Source organism: Podarcis erhardii (genome assembly GCF_964252035.2).
Source record: "Podarcis erhardii genome assembly, chromosome: 6".
Lineage (NCBI taxonomy): Eukaryota > Metazoa > Chordata > Lepidosauria > Squamata > Lacertidae > Podarcis > Podarcis erhardii.
The window spans coordinates 17,057,084-17,073,037 of record NC_138510.1 but is presented as its reverse complement, the minus strand read 5'-3'; positions in this window follow the sequence as shown (position 1 = coordinate 17,073,037).

The window sequence follows — 15,954 nt, the reverse complement described above, 5'->3', positions numbered from 1 at the left end:
AGGGATGTCTTTCACAAGAGTCAGTTTTTTGGTTTTGTTTTGTTTTTTTGCAGGAGGAGAAAAAGCAGGTTTTTGAGTATGTTATTCCAGAATACTAGCTAAATACTGATGATGTTGTGTGGCAACATGCCAAAAAATCCAGAACACCCCTAGCACTATAAATTGCAAGTGTGGAAAGGCACTCAATATGGCTAATACACAACTGTATGAATAGTGTTTGCCACTTTTAAAAACATGTCAGACCTAAGATTTAAGCTGCATTTTTGTGCACACCCATTTGGGAATAAGTCTTATTGAACTCAATGGCACAACTGCATGGTGAGGTCCCAATGAAAATACAAGGCAGCTAGTACACAAGGGGAGAGGATTAGTGCTGCCATCCCACAGTTATAACTCCCAAAGTTTCTTTCTATTTCTTCCACCCCATTTTTCAGGAATTATTTTCCCTTTTGCACCCATATCCATTTCCCTCTCGGCACAAATAGCAGCTGCATAGGGAAAGAGATTTTGTTGGGGAAATATCACAGAGGGGGTATATCCTTCCCCACGACACATTCCTGATTCCAGATTTCCCCCCTCTCATATCTCATTTTTTAAAGTATGTAAATGTGACAAAATGCAGTGAGTGTCATTCAGCTAAGCTTTACTAAACAGGAGACACACTGAAATTAGTGAACATGACTAAGTTAAGTCCATTCATTTTAAAGTGTGTACTCTGAGTACAGTCAAACCTCGGTTGTCAAATGTAACCCATTCTGGAAGACCATTCAACTTCTGAAATGTTCGACAACCAAGGTGCGGCTTCCGATCGGTTGCAAGAGCTTCTTGCACTCAAGCAGGAGCTGTGTTGGATGTTCAGCTTCCAAAAAATGTCCGGAAACTGGAGCATTTACTTCTGGGTTTTTGGCGTTCAGGAACCGAAACGTTCAAAAACGGAGCCATTCGAGAACCGAGGTTTGACTGTAAGCCTTAGCTGAATACAGCCCATTACCTAGTTAGGCCCTGAGACTTCATCAAACAGAATGACTTTATATCACAACAGATGACATAAAGATATCACTGAAAAATTGCACCACGAATTCAGCTGATGAAATAAATATCTATTTGCAAAGGAAGATAAGCACACCCAGCCCAATTGGACAATGATTACAAAACATGAAAAACGAGTTTTACATTGCAGAATTTAGGAGGTGTTTTTTTTGTTGTTGTTGGTATTAGACCTACTTCTTAACTTTCATTTTGGGAACGTTGTTGCTCCTCTGACCACTAGGTGTCACTCTTTTTCCATCTCAGAGGACAAGAGAGGAAACCGCCAACTGCTTTATTTACTTATCAGTGCCTTACTCTGTGCTTTGATCCCTGGCTAAACTGGGGTTTATAGCTAATAAAGTCAAAACATCTTACACTTTTTCTTCTTTTATCTCACTTGTGGAACCGTCCCCAGTTTCTGCTGTATCAAGCCTCCATCCTTTATCTCCCCTGTTGCTTGTGGAGCAATAGAGCCAGCGTGAGGCCCCTGGGCTATTCTAAATGGGATCTTGCCGGCGAAACCTTATAGACGAAACAATAAAAGTGTAAATGGGAAAGGGGGTGAGCTGTAATCGTCTCCTCTGCAAATATATGGGCCCTGGCAAACCTTTCCTGAGCTGCTGCTCCACATGCGGTATGAACAAGGACTTGCAGGGTTTAAGTAGAGAATCCTCTCTTTCAAGGTTCTGCCTCTTCTTTGGTCCGGGGAGATGTGGGTTTGCTCTGAGGATTAAGCAGCAGCACACATTGCTTGAGGGAACGCCTCTGCCTTGCAGAGAGAGTCCCCAACATTTATCTTTGAAAGACCTTGGAAGTCTGAGAATATGGGAGAGAAAGTATTTCTTCACACGGTGTATAGTTCAGCTATGAAACGCGGTCCCTCAGGAGGCAGTGATGGCCTCCAATCTTCTAGATGGCTTTAAAAGAGGATTAGGCAAATTCGTGGTTGGCCACTGTGAGAGCAAGATGCGGGACCAGGTGGGCCATCGGCCTGATGCAGCAGGCTTTTCTTAGGGTCTTAAAATGGAGCGACTAGGAAGCAGCACGGTTTGATGGGGCTGAGCAGGTCCCCTTCATTCTGTTCCTTTGATGAGATGGTTTGCATAGGGGGAGCTGGCCTGGTGGGGCAGAGCCACAGCAATAGCCTCCTGGCGGCTGCATCTCTGGTGCTTACCAGCAAGAAGGTCAGGGCTGCCTGAGGGCACTGAGGGAGCCAATCTGGCACAACCCCTAATCCAGCAGTGGCACTGCCTGGTCCTTCCTGCTATTTCTCCTGGCAAAACAGCGGCAGTCGTGCTTTGCTGCTGCTGCTGTTGTGCCTCAGCAGATGAGCTGCTTCTGGGTGTCCACAAACCCCCTCCCTGCATTCAAAGAGTGCATGGAGGAAGCTGTATTCTTGTTCTTTCTTACCTTTTACTCATGGTCATCTGTGCCATTCTTTGCACATACGGGTCAATAAAAGTTCTGTGCTCCTCAGATGTCCACTGAAATGTGAATATTGGCACTGCGTGGCAAGGATATGACAAGGCCCCTCAGCTCCCCCCCCCCCCAATTTTCATTCAACATGTGGATGGGATCATGTGCAGTCTCTGGATTTGTTCTTCTCTGCATCTCACCCTTCCTGAATCCTGGTACACCAAGCTACGTAGAATAATTTCTGAAATTTTCATGCAGCTTTTCATTCCTTCTGTTCATTTTGACCCCTCCACTCCCAGAAACCTACAATGTGACGTCACATTAACAAAGTACAGTCATACCTCGGGTTACAGACGCTTCAGGCTGTATGTTACTTCTGGGTTCTGGCACTCACGCATGCACAGAAACACTAAATCGCACTTTGTGCATGCTCAAAAGCGCCGAATCGTGACCCGCACGTGCGCAGCCGCAGCGCTGTGGGTTGTGAACGTGCCTCCCGCACGGATCACGTTTGCAATGCGAGCATCTACTGTAACAGCCTAAAATAAAGCACTGACGTAATTATATCTATGATAGCATTTATTTTAGTTATTTAGTTATTTATGAATCACTTTTCTTCCATAGGAGCTCAGGGTGATTATACAGTGCATTTTTAAAAAATAGAAAAAGGGTGCTTACTCACACTGAAGATATTACAGTAAGTGCCAAACTTTTAACATTTTTTTGGGGGGGGTGGTACTACATACCCTTGCGTACCCCCAGAAAAAGCACATACAACAAGCTTGATATACAACAATCATAAAAGGGAAAAAAAGTACACCCAACTCCACACTAAAACAGAAGAGGCTTGTTGGTGGAGTGGAACCAGGGCTTTTTTTTTTCCAGCTGGAACTTTCTGGAACTCAGTTCCGGCACCTCTCAGGTGGGCACCATTGGAATTACTAGAGAACAAGGGAGTTGCGTTCTGGCATCTCTTTTATCTAGAAAAATATCACTGGGTGGATAATGGGTGGAACCACAATCTAGGAGAGAGAGGGGTGAAGTGGCAGAGAGGTCAGCATGGTGCAAATGCCTTGGACCATCTGGTGCTACAGGATTTGCCCCATGCCAACTTTCCCACCACCTTGTTCTTTCCCCTCCTGGTAAAAAATAGTAGCTGACCTGCCAGGAAGCTAGCCAGGAATGGCTCCCCGCAACCCCACAAAATATTGTAGGGGCCCAGGTAAGCCCCACCCTGCATAATCGATCACATGATGCACTGCACACAAACCATTTGAATTGGACTGCCCAGGGCTGAAGTTCCCACGGCCCCTAGGAGTTGGCTCCTATGCCCCTTCCCATCCATGTTCAATGGATGTCCGCTAATGTTTCATTTTATATAAAGATATTCAAGGTACACAGGCCACAATGATTAACTGATGATTAACTGATTTCAGCTGATTCCCTGGTGGCCCGCTGGAATGCGGAGTTAACCAGGGCTATTGACTGTCTGGCTCCGAAGCGCCCTCTCCGATTGCATGGAGCCCAGACAGCCCCGTGGTTTTCCCCGGAGCTGAGGGTGATGAAACAATCGTTGAGACGGCTAGAGCGCCGGTGGCGGAAAACTCATTCTGAATCAGACCGGACACGGGTTAGAGCTCAACGTCGAGCCTACCAAGTGGCAATGGCGACGGCGAAGAGGGCCTTCTTCACCGCCTCCATTGCATCTGCAGAAAACAGCAGCAGGAGACTTTTTCAGGTGGTTCGCAATCTATCAGAACCACCTGTACCACCGGGGCCTGGTAGGGACCCCAAGATCTCCTGCAATGCTTTTGCAAAGTTTTTTGCAGATAAAATCGCTCAGATTCAGAAGGAGGTAGACTCCACCGTGGGAGCAGGGCCAGGGCGGGAGAGTGCTAGAGTTCTGTCTGGTCCTGTTACATGGGATCAGTTCCAATCTGTTACCTCCGAGGATGTGGACAGGCTGCTTGGACGAGTGAAACCGACCACCTGTCTCTTTGATCCTTGCCCATCCTGGCTGATAAAAGCGAGCCGGGAAGGGCTGGGCGATGGGATCTGCGGGGTGGTGAATGCTTCCCTCTGTGAGGGAGCCTTCCCAGACCCGCTGAAAGAGGTGGTCATTAAACCGCTTCTTAAAAAAACATCTTTAGACCCAGCCAATTTGGCCAACTATCGCCCAGTCTCAAATCTGCCATTCTTGGGCAAGGTGATTGAGCGGGTGGTTGCTGAACAACTCCAAGCACGCCTGGAGGAAACGGACCATTTGGATCCCTTCCAATCGGGATTCAGGCCTCACCATGGGACTGAAACTGCCTTGGTCGCGCTGGTTGATGATCTCCGGCGGGCTAGGGACAAAGGTGAGAGCTGTTTCCTAGTTCTGCTGGATCTCTCAGCGGCCTTTGACACCATCGACCATAACATCCTTCTGGACCGTCTAGAGGGGCTGGGAGCTGGGGGCACTGTTATACAGTGGTTCCGCTCCTTCCTCCTGGGCCGTGTCCAGAAGGTGGTGGTGGGGGGTGAGTGTTCAGACCCCTGGGCTCTCACTTGTGGGGTGCCTCAGGGTTCTGTCCTCTCCCCCATGCTTTTTAATATCTATATGAAGCCGCTGGGAGAGATCATCAGGGGGTTTGGACTGGGTGTTCATCAGTATGCAGATGACACCCAGCTCTACCTCTCCTTTAAATCAGAACCAGTGAAGGCGGTGAAGGTCCTGTGTGAGTGCCTGGAGGCGGTTGGAGGTTGGATGGCGGCTAACAGATTGAGGTTGAATCCTGACAAGACAGAAGTACTGTTTTTGGGGGACAGGAGGCGGGCAGGTGTGGAGGATTCCCTGGTCCTGAATGGAGTAACTGTGCCCCTGAAGGACCAGGTGCGCAGCCTGGGAGTCATTTTGGACTCACAGCTGTCCATGGAGGCGCAGATTAACTCTGTGTCCAGGGCAGCTGTCTACCAGCTCCACCTGGTACGCAGGCTAAGACCCTACCTCCCCGCGGACTGTCTCGCCAGAGTGGTGCATGCTCTAGTTATCTCACGCTTGGACTACTGCAATGCGCTCTACGTGGGGCTACCTTTGAAGGTGACCCGGAAACTGCAATTAATCCAGAATGCGGCAGCTAGACTGGTGACTGGGAGTGGCCGCCGGGACCACATAACACCGGTTCTGAGAGATCTGCATTGGCTCCCAGTACGTTTCCGAGCACGATTCAAAGTGTTGGTGCTGACCTTTAAAGCCCTAAACGGCCTCGGTCCTGTATACCTGAAGGAGCATCTCCACTCCCATCGTTCAGCCCGGACACTGAGATCCAGCGCCGAGGGCCTTCTGGCGGTTCCCTCATTGCGAGAAGTGAGGCTACAGGGAACCAGACAGAGGGCCTTCTCGGTAGTGGCGCCCGCCCTGTGGAACGCCCTCCCATCAGATCTCAAAGAGATAAAGAATTACCTGACGTTCAGAAGACATCTTAAGGCAGCCCTGTTCAGGGATGTTTTTAATATGTAATGCTGTATTGTTTTTAATACTGATTGGGAGCCGCCCAGAGTGGCTGGGGAAACTCAGCCAGATGGGCGGGGTATAAATAATAAATTATTATTATTATTATTAACTGCTCCCTTTCTGCAATAAAGTCAAGGCATCCTTTGCAGAACATCTTGCCTCTGAAACTGGAGTTAATATTTGCATCAACACTGATTCCTTCACAAACACGTATTGACCCAGATGAAACATGCACGGTGTTAAATGATGGATGATCTCTATTTTTAGCATAATTTAGTCAAGGGAGAGAAGGGCACCTACATTTGGCATGCTTTTAAAAATATATTTAAATGCACAATAATATCCTGTAGTGTTCTAAGCCCTGAGAAACAGATGTTATATTTACAGCCATATGTTTCTATTTTTATATCACGAATGCCTCCCGTTAGGTTTGCCTATGCAGCTCTTACTTTGCAGACCAGGAATACAGTTCTACCAATTCTGATCCTCACCGTTCAGAATTGCAGGCTGCTGACAGTACCTATTGTTGCCTATTGGCTTGACTGAGGCTAGCAATAGGGCTTCAGAACTTACCGTATACCCCCCCCCCCATGCTTCATAGCACCTCTGTGGCCATACCTCTCCCAGGTGTCCCTATTTTCCAGGGACAGTCCCAAGTTTACAGTAGCTGCCCTGGTTTCTGATTTGATCCTGCTTTTTCTTAGGACATCTCTATGTCCATCAGAGAAATGTTGGGAGATATGGAGTTATCTGACCTGCCCCCCCCCGGTCATTTGAAGGCAGTCCTGTATAGGGAAGTTTTTTATGTTTAATTTTTTAAAATGTTTTTATATATGTTGGAAGCCACCCAGAGTGACTGGGGCAACCCAGTCAGATGGGTGGGGTATAAACAGCAAAATGATGATGAAGATTATGATGATGATGGAATATGATGTCCCTATTTTCATTGGAGGGTGCTGAGAGTTGACAGGACACCCCCTATTCCCCTCACAGAGATATAATTCCCAAAGTTTCCTGTGAAAAATGATTGTTTGTCGAATCACTCTGGGAATTGTTGTGCTAAGAGGGGACGAGGGGTATCCTAGCAACTCTCGGCACCCTAAACAAATTTCAGCTCCCCACAATTATTTGAGGGAAGCCATGGCTGTTTAAAGTGGTTTTACAGAGGTTTATTATGTGAATGTGGTCTTAGTCTGATTCCACCCCCACCCCAAGTTTACTCAGAAAAAGACTTTCAAACCTTTGCAAAAGAAAAAAGGAAAAAAGAATAGAAAGTTTAATTTGACTAGTGGCAGTTTTATCTTTCCTCAAAACATTAAAAAAGGAATATAACGGACAGAGGGAAGTGGGGGGGGGGGACCTCAGTGCCTCATACAATCATACAGCTTCATTCCAGATAAGAGAAAGCAACAAATATTTGTGGGAACAAAGAAGTCTTGCGGTGGACCTTTGATGACCTTTTGCAGGATGACGATAAGGATCGATAGAAAATGGAGCTTACCTTGAGCAGAAATAGAGAAAATACATTTTGCCGAGGTCTCTTTCAGGGCCTGTGTCTCTCCGTGTGTTTTTATAACATTTATTCTGCCAATAGATTATTCAATTTACTTGTTTACAGCTTGAAACCAAATCAATCCAAAGTTGCTTTTGCTTTCCAGCATGTGATGGCAGAGTCCTCACAGCGAATTGCTTAAAATGGTGCAATCCGTTTGCTCTGAGCAAGAACAAGGCATTTAATTAGAGTTTCATCTCCATACTTGTGTGTTAAGCTCTCTGTTTGTTTGAGGTCCCTTTGGCTGTCCTTTATTTTATTTATTCAGCTTCGTCTGCTCAAAAAATATATACTCACTTACAGCAAAATAATAGTCACTTGTTTGGAGTGTGCAGTTTCATATCAGTTGAATTTGGGTTATGCAGGCTGCTGCGTGTGTAACTATGATGGATGAGGCAGTCAGAGAAAGCGGGGTGGGAAAGGATGGGGCTGTTTGTAGCATCACTGCAAGCTTTAAAGGTAAATAAACAGAAGTCCTGCAGAATATAGCTGGGTTCAGATACAATCAGAACATTATACGGAATGGATCCAGACAATGGACATTTAGTTTTGCAAGCCCCGCGTGTTCATATGCAAACGGCATAGACCTGATTTATGCCCAATTATGCCAGGTAAGGCTCATGAGTTATTGACCCAGTGAGTGCTCACTAGAAGGACAGATCGTGAAGCTGAGGCTCCAATACTTTGGCCACCTCATGAGAAGAGAAGACTCCCTGGAAAAGACCCTGATGTTGGGAAAGATTAAGGGCACAAGGAGAAAGGGACGACAGAGGACGAGATGGTTGGACCAGCATGAGTTTGACCAAACTGCGGGAGGCAGTGGAAGACAGGAGTGCCTGGCGTGCTCTGGTTCATGGGGTCACAAAGAGTCGGACACGACTATATGACTAAACAACAACAATTCTGCTAGCAGAATGTGTTAATCAGTGCTACTTTGGACGCAGCTGTTTATGACTCTCAGGGAGACCCCCCCCCCCAAAGATCCCAAGGATCTTCAGAACTCCAGAGGGTCTTCTGTATTCAGAGACTGCCTGGTGAGCCCCTCACTCTCTGAATTTGGGTGCTCTGCTCAGCGTAAGTTCCTGGGCCTTTTCACCTACTCCTTGTAGTGTATGATCCCTACTGACACCCCTACATTCTGTAATGTAGGTTCTGTGCTTGCTTGCTACAATTTTGTCGTTTCCCCTTTGTGCTCCACTGGTGTTACCTGCCCCAGACTTTCCTCTATTGCCCTTGTGGCTGAGATAAGGCAACCCACCAACTGTTCCTTCCCACCATATTCATTCTCTCTTCTCTTCCTCTGCTTCCAAACCTCTGCCTCTTGCCTTCTTGCATGGCCTTTCTGATACTCTGACTGCTGATTCCTCCCTACCCTGTTCGGTGCCAGCCACTGCTTTCTCTTCTGTCTGTGCATTTCCTGAGGTGTCTTCCATGTCATTGCCGTGGTCCTGACTTCCGTGGTCCTGTCCTTTTTACCCATTGTTGTCTTTTTAATTGTATATATTGCTTGTTTTATGTTGCTATGGCTGTTGGCTAATGCGAATAAAGTTTATCTATCTACCTATGAGTGGGATTTGTATCCCAGGAATGGCAAATCAGTTATGTGCCAAAATCTGGGCACATTGTTCTGTGGAATTGCTCCAATGAGTTTGGCCCATCTCTAGGTTCACCGTAACCTCCCTTTGTAGGTTGAACATAAGACGCTTCTTTAGGAGTGCAATCAGCAAAAGAGAAAACCCTGGCCCGATCTTCTGATTTCCTCCCCTGCTTGGCTCACAGAAATCAAATGTGCACTGCTGGAAAAATGAAATAAAAGTGATTTGGGAATCTACAAATTGAGGTTCTAGTAACAGTCTCCCACTTATCATCAGGGGAGGGATACAAACCTTAGCATTTTCTCACCACGTTACATGTAGAAATGTACTGATTAATTCATTATTCTCACCCTCAGTGGTAGCTATTTAGTCTGATTTTTAGCTTCAGCTCCACACACCTTGGCTCTGTCCTGCCCAGATTCTAAGCTAAAAGCAGCATTTCATTGCTTTAGTTTGAAGAAGACGGTTATGAATGGGAATGTCTTAAGTAAAGCCTATTTCTATCTTTTCCTTCAAGGATTTTGATGTGTTGAAATAAGTAATGGAACCAGATAAAACAGGGGTGTGAATCATTCCTTCTATCAAAGGCTGCATTTCCTTGGAGCTAGTCTATTTGGGGCTGTTTGGCAGAAGTGGGTGGGGTCAAATCCAATATGGGTGGGGGTCATCTGCTTTCTTCTCCCCTTCTCTCCTGCCCATGGATTGGGCTAATAGTACAGTAACCAGCCTGGTTAGCAGCTCTTGGATTTATTCATTGATTGAAACACAGCTAACAATTGACTTGTGCACACCTCCAAGCTTTGTGATTCAGTTTTCCTTCATGGGGGGGGGGCAGAAATGCATACAAAAGTATATGCTGAAGTCCTCTCCCCACCCTAATGAGCCCCATGCTCTGCTGGGGGATGCGGAGAGGATCTGACAGCTTTCCTTCTCCTTTTCTAGCAACCAGAGTCACAAGGAGAGGACCTTTCTTCTCCATCCCTGGGTACCAGTCATCCCCTCCCCATCTGCTCCTTCTTAGTGTTCCCCCTTCTCCTGGTCTGTCTGGGGCCATGGGACCCAAAATGTTATGATTGAAATCAATAGAAATAACCTGAGTGCCAGCTTGGCTCCACGAACGTGGGTATCCTGGATCATAGGTGCCATGCAGCGTGCTTGGCCCTGGTACCAAAATTTATGGGTGTGTGGCCCCTTCATGGGAAATTTTGTGGGTCCTTGGGTACCCAGAGTCCCAGGGAGTTGGCATCCTATGGAACTCCATAGGATGGCTGCATATTACAGTAATCAGTTTAGACATAAGTCTTGTGTGATCATGACCAGATCATTCAATCTGATCTGGAAGCTGGGCTTCTAAATAGATGCATGGTTTGTGTGTGGGCTAGTAGTTGGGCTTAAGCAGGGCTGAAAGGAAAAGTTCCTTATGCATGCTCAGAAACACTCTCTTTTAGATTGCTTCACTTGCTTCATTGGTTAAGCCTTGAAGGCTGCACCTAGCTATCAGGCAGCTCAAATTAAGCTCTGTTGAGTTGTTGTTGGCAACCATCTGTCTTTGTAACACGGAGATGGTTTGCCAATGGGTCTGTTGCCTGAAGCCAGCTCCTCCTAGGGGAGGATCCTGAGGGATCCTGCCACATGCTAATGTGGCCATGATGCCATTGGGTAAGCTAAGAGCACAATGCACTTGCATCTTCTGATAGTTGTAGAAAAGCCCGCTAGGGAGCGCACATGGTGATGACACAACCACACAACTGCCTTGCCGATATTTATTCATTTATGAATAACATTGGTATATAGCACTTCTTCATATATGTCCCAGGCCAGCTCACAATACAAATGATAAATGATAAATGACAAGCGCAAATACAAAAAGCACTAACACACTTCTAAATAGCAACTACCAGTGTTTAAAAAGCATACAAAGGGTAATTAAAACACCCAGAATGATTTCTCTTTGTGCATTAAAAAAATAGGTGGATAGCCCAGGGTTGATTAAAACTTCCATTAGACAGAGTGAAATGAACACCTCTAGTATCTGGTTTCAGTGTCCTGAAAAGACAGCAAATTGTTGTGTAGGCTGCAAACCAAACCCCCAATCCCAAGAGTGGGGGAGAGAGATTGGATGATGCTAAGCCCCAAACAGCTCCACTGATCTCCACGAAAGTAGATCACTCTATTCCACATACTCAAAGTGCAGGTGGAGCTAAGCCCCCAGAGGGTGTTGGTTGTATGGTTCAGGAGTGGGTAAGCCAGCCTCACTGTTATCACTTGATAGAACTGGGCTCGATTTGGACCTGATATCTCCACCATTCCCAGGCTGGCATAGCGTGGGGAAGAGTTTTGTCTATCCTCTGCCTTTTGCCTGTTTAGCCTAAGTGGCAAGGCTGTGGGTGCAGAGGTGGCTGAATATAGGATTGTTCTGGCTCATTTATTATTATTATTGCATTTTACTGCCAGGTAGCGGGAGATGGGATTGTGGGGTTTCCTTCCTTAGGTGTCAAAATAACCTAACCAGCTTCTGGTTCTAATAGGGATGGGTATGTCAGTTTCAGCTCTTCAGTTCTTAAAATCTTAAGCTCTGTTTTCCACAGTTCCATATCAGTTTGTGATTTTCTTTTCTTTTCATTTTGAGAAAAAGTCCTCATGGAAATGCATCAGCGCTTTAGTGTGAATTTCTCCTAATATGCATGTGTTTCGGTGTGATTTTGCTGAATCCACACATTGCTTTTTCAAAACCGTTTTCTCTAATATAATGTATTCTTGCATGTTTCACATTTCTTGGTTGGAGACCTGCATTGTAAAATCAGAAATGTGCGGATGTTTATGGATGTCATGTTTTGGCTCATGCACTGCTTTGGAAAGTAGGACTTAGGTTCATTTGCCTTTCAATGCAAACTGACTTGGATTTCTGCATTTGATTCTCCACTTCAGGCAGCAAAATGTCTTGGGCCAAACTGCACAAGGCCCACCTCTATGTACTGCATAAACTATACAACTCACTCCTACGGGAGGCAGTGATGGCCCCCAACTTGGATGGCGTTGGAAGAGGATTATCATGGAGAAGAAGGCTAATGATGGGTACTAGCAATGATGGCTGTTTTCTGCCTCCACAGCTGGAGGCAGCAATGCTTCTGCATACCAGTTGCTGGAAAACACAGGAGGAGAGAGACTCTCAGCTCCCTGTTCAGATCCTGCTTCTTGGTTTCCCACAGGCATCTGGTTGGCCACTGTGAAAAAAGGATGCTGAACTAGAATGGTCATTGGCCTGATTCAACAGGCTCTTCTTAGGTTCTTAGGTTCTTCCATCATTCTGCCTGGACACTGAGGTCCGGCGTTGAGGGCCTTCTGGCTGTTCCCTCACTGTGAGAAGCAAAGCTACAGGGAACCAAGCAGAGGGCCTTCTTGGTAGTGGCACCTGCCCTGTGGAACGCCCTCCCATCAGATGTCAAAGAGATAAACAACTACCTGACATTTAGAAGACATCTGAAGGCAGCCCTGGTCAGGAAGTTTTTAATGTGTGACATTTTAATGTATTTTTAATCTTTGTTGGAAGCCGCCCAGAGTGGCTGGGGAAACCCAGCCAGATGGGCGGGGTACAAATAATACATTATTATTATTATTATTATTATTATTATTATTATTATTATGTGCAGTGAGTAGCAAGCATCATTGTTTGATAAGGCTGAGTAGGCAGGGGCATAGGAAGGGGAGCGGTGGGCGCAGACCGCCCTGGGTGCCCTCACTGAGGGGGGGTGACATTCGGTGTGCCCACGACTCCCAAGCCTAGCCTGAGCCGTCAGTGTAAGGGGGGGAGCTGCACCACTTTCCCGGTGGCATCCCCCCCTTCCCCCTTCATTTTGACAGCTTGGGGGAGGCTTGGGAATTGTGGGTGGACGGCACGCCAAATGTCCGCCATGGGTGGCTCACTCCGCCCTCCCATGGGCAGCTCATTCTGCCCCCTTGTCTAGACTCTGTGTAAGGATTTTGTGGAACTGTAACAACCTTTCATGTGGCTTTTTGGGACTTTACGAACAGACAGATGGAATAGACACCATTACACGGATGGACCTTACGCATGAACTGACTAAAGAATGATCTGATCCACTGGGTCTTCTGCTTTGTTCGTTTGTTGAACTTTATGAGTTACTTCCGTTGAAATTTATAATTTGATACTATAAATAGTATACCTTGTTTATCTAAGAATACAGCTGGTTACGTCTTGTGTGTTTATTGAGTATGCTTTACGTGACCATAGGTTTGTTTGTTGTTTTGCTCCAAGCACCTGAGCAGCTATCCTGCACCTGGGAGGGCACCCTCTATGCCATGCCCCCCTCGGGAGCACGCCACCCCCCCCCCCCGGGCAGTGCGAGCATATGCTCCTCCACTGTGAGTAGGTTTTCTCCATTCTGTTCTGAGAATGCTCAGCTCCAAACCGCCTTGCCATTTCCACAACAGTGTGGCATTCTGTGTTTCTCCATGGGAAGTTTCCAAACTTTTAAAAGTCTAGCCACAAAGTCTTCGTTTCTATTTCGTATCCTCCTGCTTCATTGCACTACCAAAGCAAACACAGGCCGTGAAGCCTCTCTGCAGGGCTTCATCCTGCAGGTGTAGACAACTGTCAGAAGGTTGATGGATCTGTCCTTTACTTCAGTTCCACTCTGGTGAAGTGAGTGAAGAGAGATGCAATTTGCTGATTTCCCTGCTCCATCTTTGGAGATATTCTTCCATCTGCTGTGTAGAAGGTCCCAGAGTTGCTTACTTACAGAATCTTTGGCAAAAGCAGCTGATGCTCTACAAATCACTACAGATTTGCTGCTCCTTGCATTTCCACCTCTCTGGTTTCAAAAGTTTTCATTCTCGGATAAGATTTTAAGCTTCATAATGTCTGTTGCCCCTCACAGTTGCTTGTTTTTCAATACAGAGGTACTACCCCTCCCCTAAAACTCCATACATATAGATAAAATTGCCCGTTCCTCTTCCCTTTTGCTTGCACCTACTCTCTTACACGGGTGGCGCTGTGGGTTAAACCACAGAGCCTAGGACTTGCCGATCAGAAGGTTGGTGGTTCGAATCCCCGTGACGGGGTGAGCTCCCGTTGCTCAGGCCCTGCTCCTGCCCACCTAGCAGTTCGAAAGCATGTCAAAGTGCAAGTAGATAAATAGGTACCGCTCCAGTGGGAAGGTAAATGGCATTTCCGTGCGCTGCTCTGGTTCGCCAGAAGCGGCTTAGTCATGCTGGCCACATGACCCAGAAGCTGTACACCGGCTCCCTCAGCCAATAAAGTGAGATGAGCGCCGCAACCCCAGAGTTGGCCACGACTGGACCTAATGGTCAGGGGTCCCTTTACCTTTACTTACTCTCTTACTCTGACTTGCCAGAGGTAAAAGTACTGGAAGAAGTAGCCAGAGCTTCCTGCCTTGTCCCTCTGGGTGCCAGCAAGCACCCACCATTTCTCTCTGTCCCCCCCCCCCCATCATTCCAATCATAAATTCTGTTTGCCATATGTTTACACTGGGAACTATTATTATTGTTAGAAAGCCATCACTCAAATTTGTAAGCATTTCAGTGTGAATTTTCCTTAACTTGCGCATGTATTTTTTGCAAGCCATTTCCCCTAATATAATGCATATTTAGGCTATTTTAAATGATATATACATTTTGGGCATTCTTTCCCTGAACATGCACATTATTGGTTGGTGAATTGCATGGCAAACTTCGGAGAAGTGTAAATTTCAAAGCACATTTCGGTTCACACATTGTTTCAAGAACTGTGAATATGGTAGGTCCACATGAAGAGGCAAACTGAATCAACTCCTGCCCCACCCAGCCCTATCACGGATATTCTCAGGTCCTGGTGCTGATCCTGCAGCATCCTGTGTTTATTTTACTGCTCTCATGCAGAATTACAGCATGCTACAGACATCATCAGGATAAGGCAAAGCAATTCTATGCCAATTTAGCTTCTGAAGAGCAAGCTGCTAAAGCTGGATGGGGCTGCCACCTGTGAAGGAAAGATTATTCTATAGAAGACTGAGCGAGCAATACTCAAAGTCGTCTTGTGACAATTTCTACACAGCGCTCAAAGATTTCCAACCTAGTTTTTTTCTTCGTCGTCTTTCAGGCTCCTCTCTCAAGCCTGCAGCAATGCATGTATCTTTGGATTTATTTAATGACTCAGGATATCATCTTCTGAAAGGCTGACAGCTTTATCCCCCTCCTTTATGCATGGAGACATCATGTGGACAGCCAATGCGAGGCAATTGTTTTGCACTTAGCATCAGCTCAGCTGATTTGCTCACTGACTCTGACTCAGCTGGGGCTTTCCCATCCCATCATGAATAAATAGTCAAGGCTCCATACAGGTATTGCAAAGCAGAAGTTTCCCAGGTGATGACAACTTGGCCTTGGTACCCCATGCTCTGGTTACTTCCAGAATGGATTTTTAGAATCTGTTCTGTGCAGGGCTGCCCCTGAATACAACTTGGAAACTGCTCCAAAATACAACACCCAGATTAATGGCTGAGGCCAGGTCAGGTGATCACTAGATCACAATGTCAATCTTTCTCCCCACCTTGTTCCTGATGTTGATCTTCACTCACCCCATCTTCCCTTGCATGGAGGGTGCACACCCGGGGGTGAAAAAGGCTCTCAAACCTTGCTTGACATCACATAGATGGATCACCTCCTTGACCCTACACTCACATCTCCCTGGTGTCTGAACCATGCAATTTCCGCCTATTGGCATAAAGGCTAGTGCATGGAGGCTGCTCTACAGATATTCTGACCAATGTATGGAAAGTCAGGTGTGGTGGGGCACATGGAAGGGGTGGGGCCTGCTGCTGTGACCATAATGCCCACCACATGCATACCCA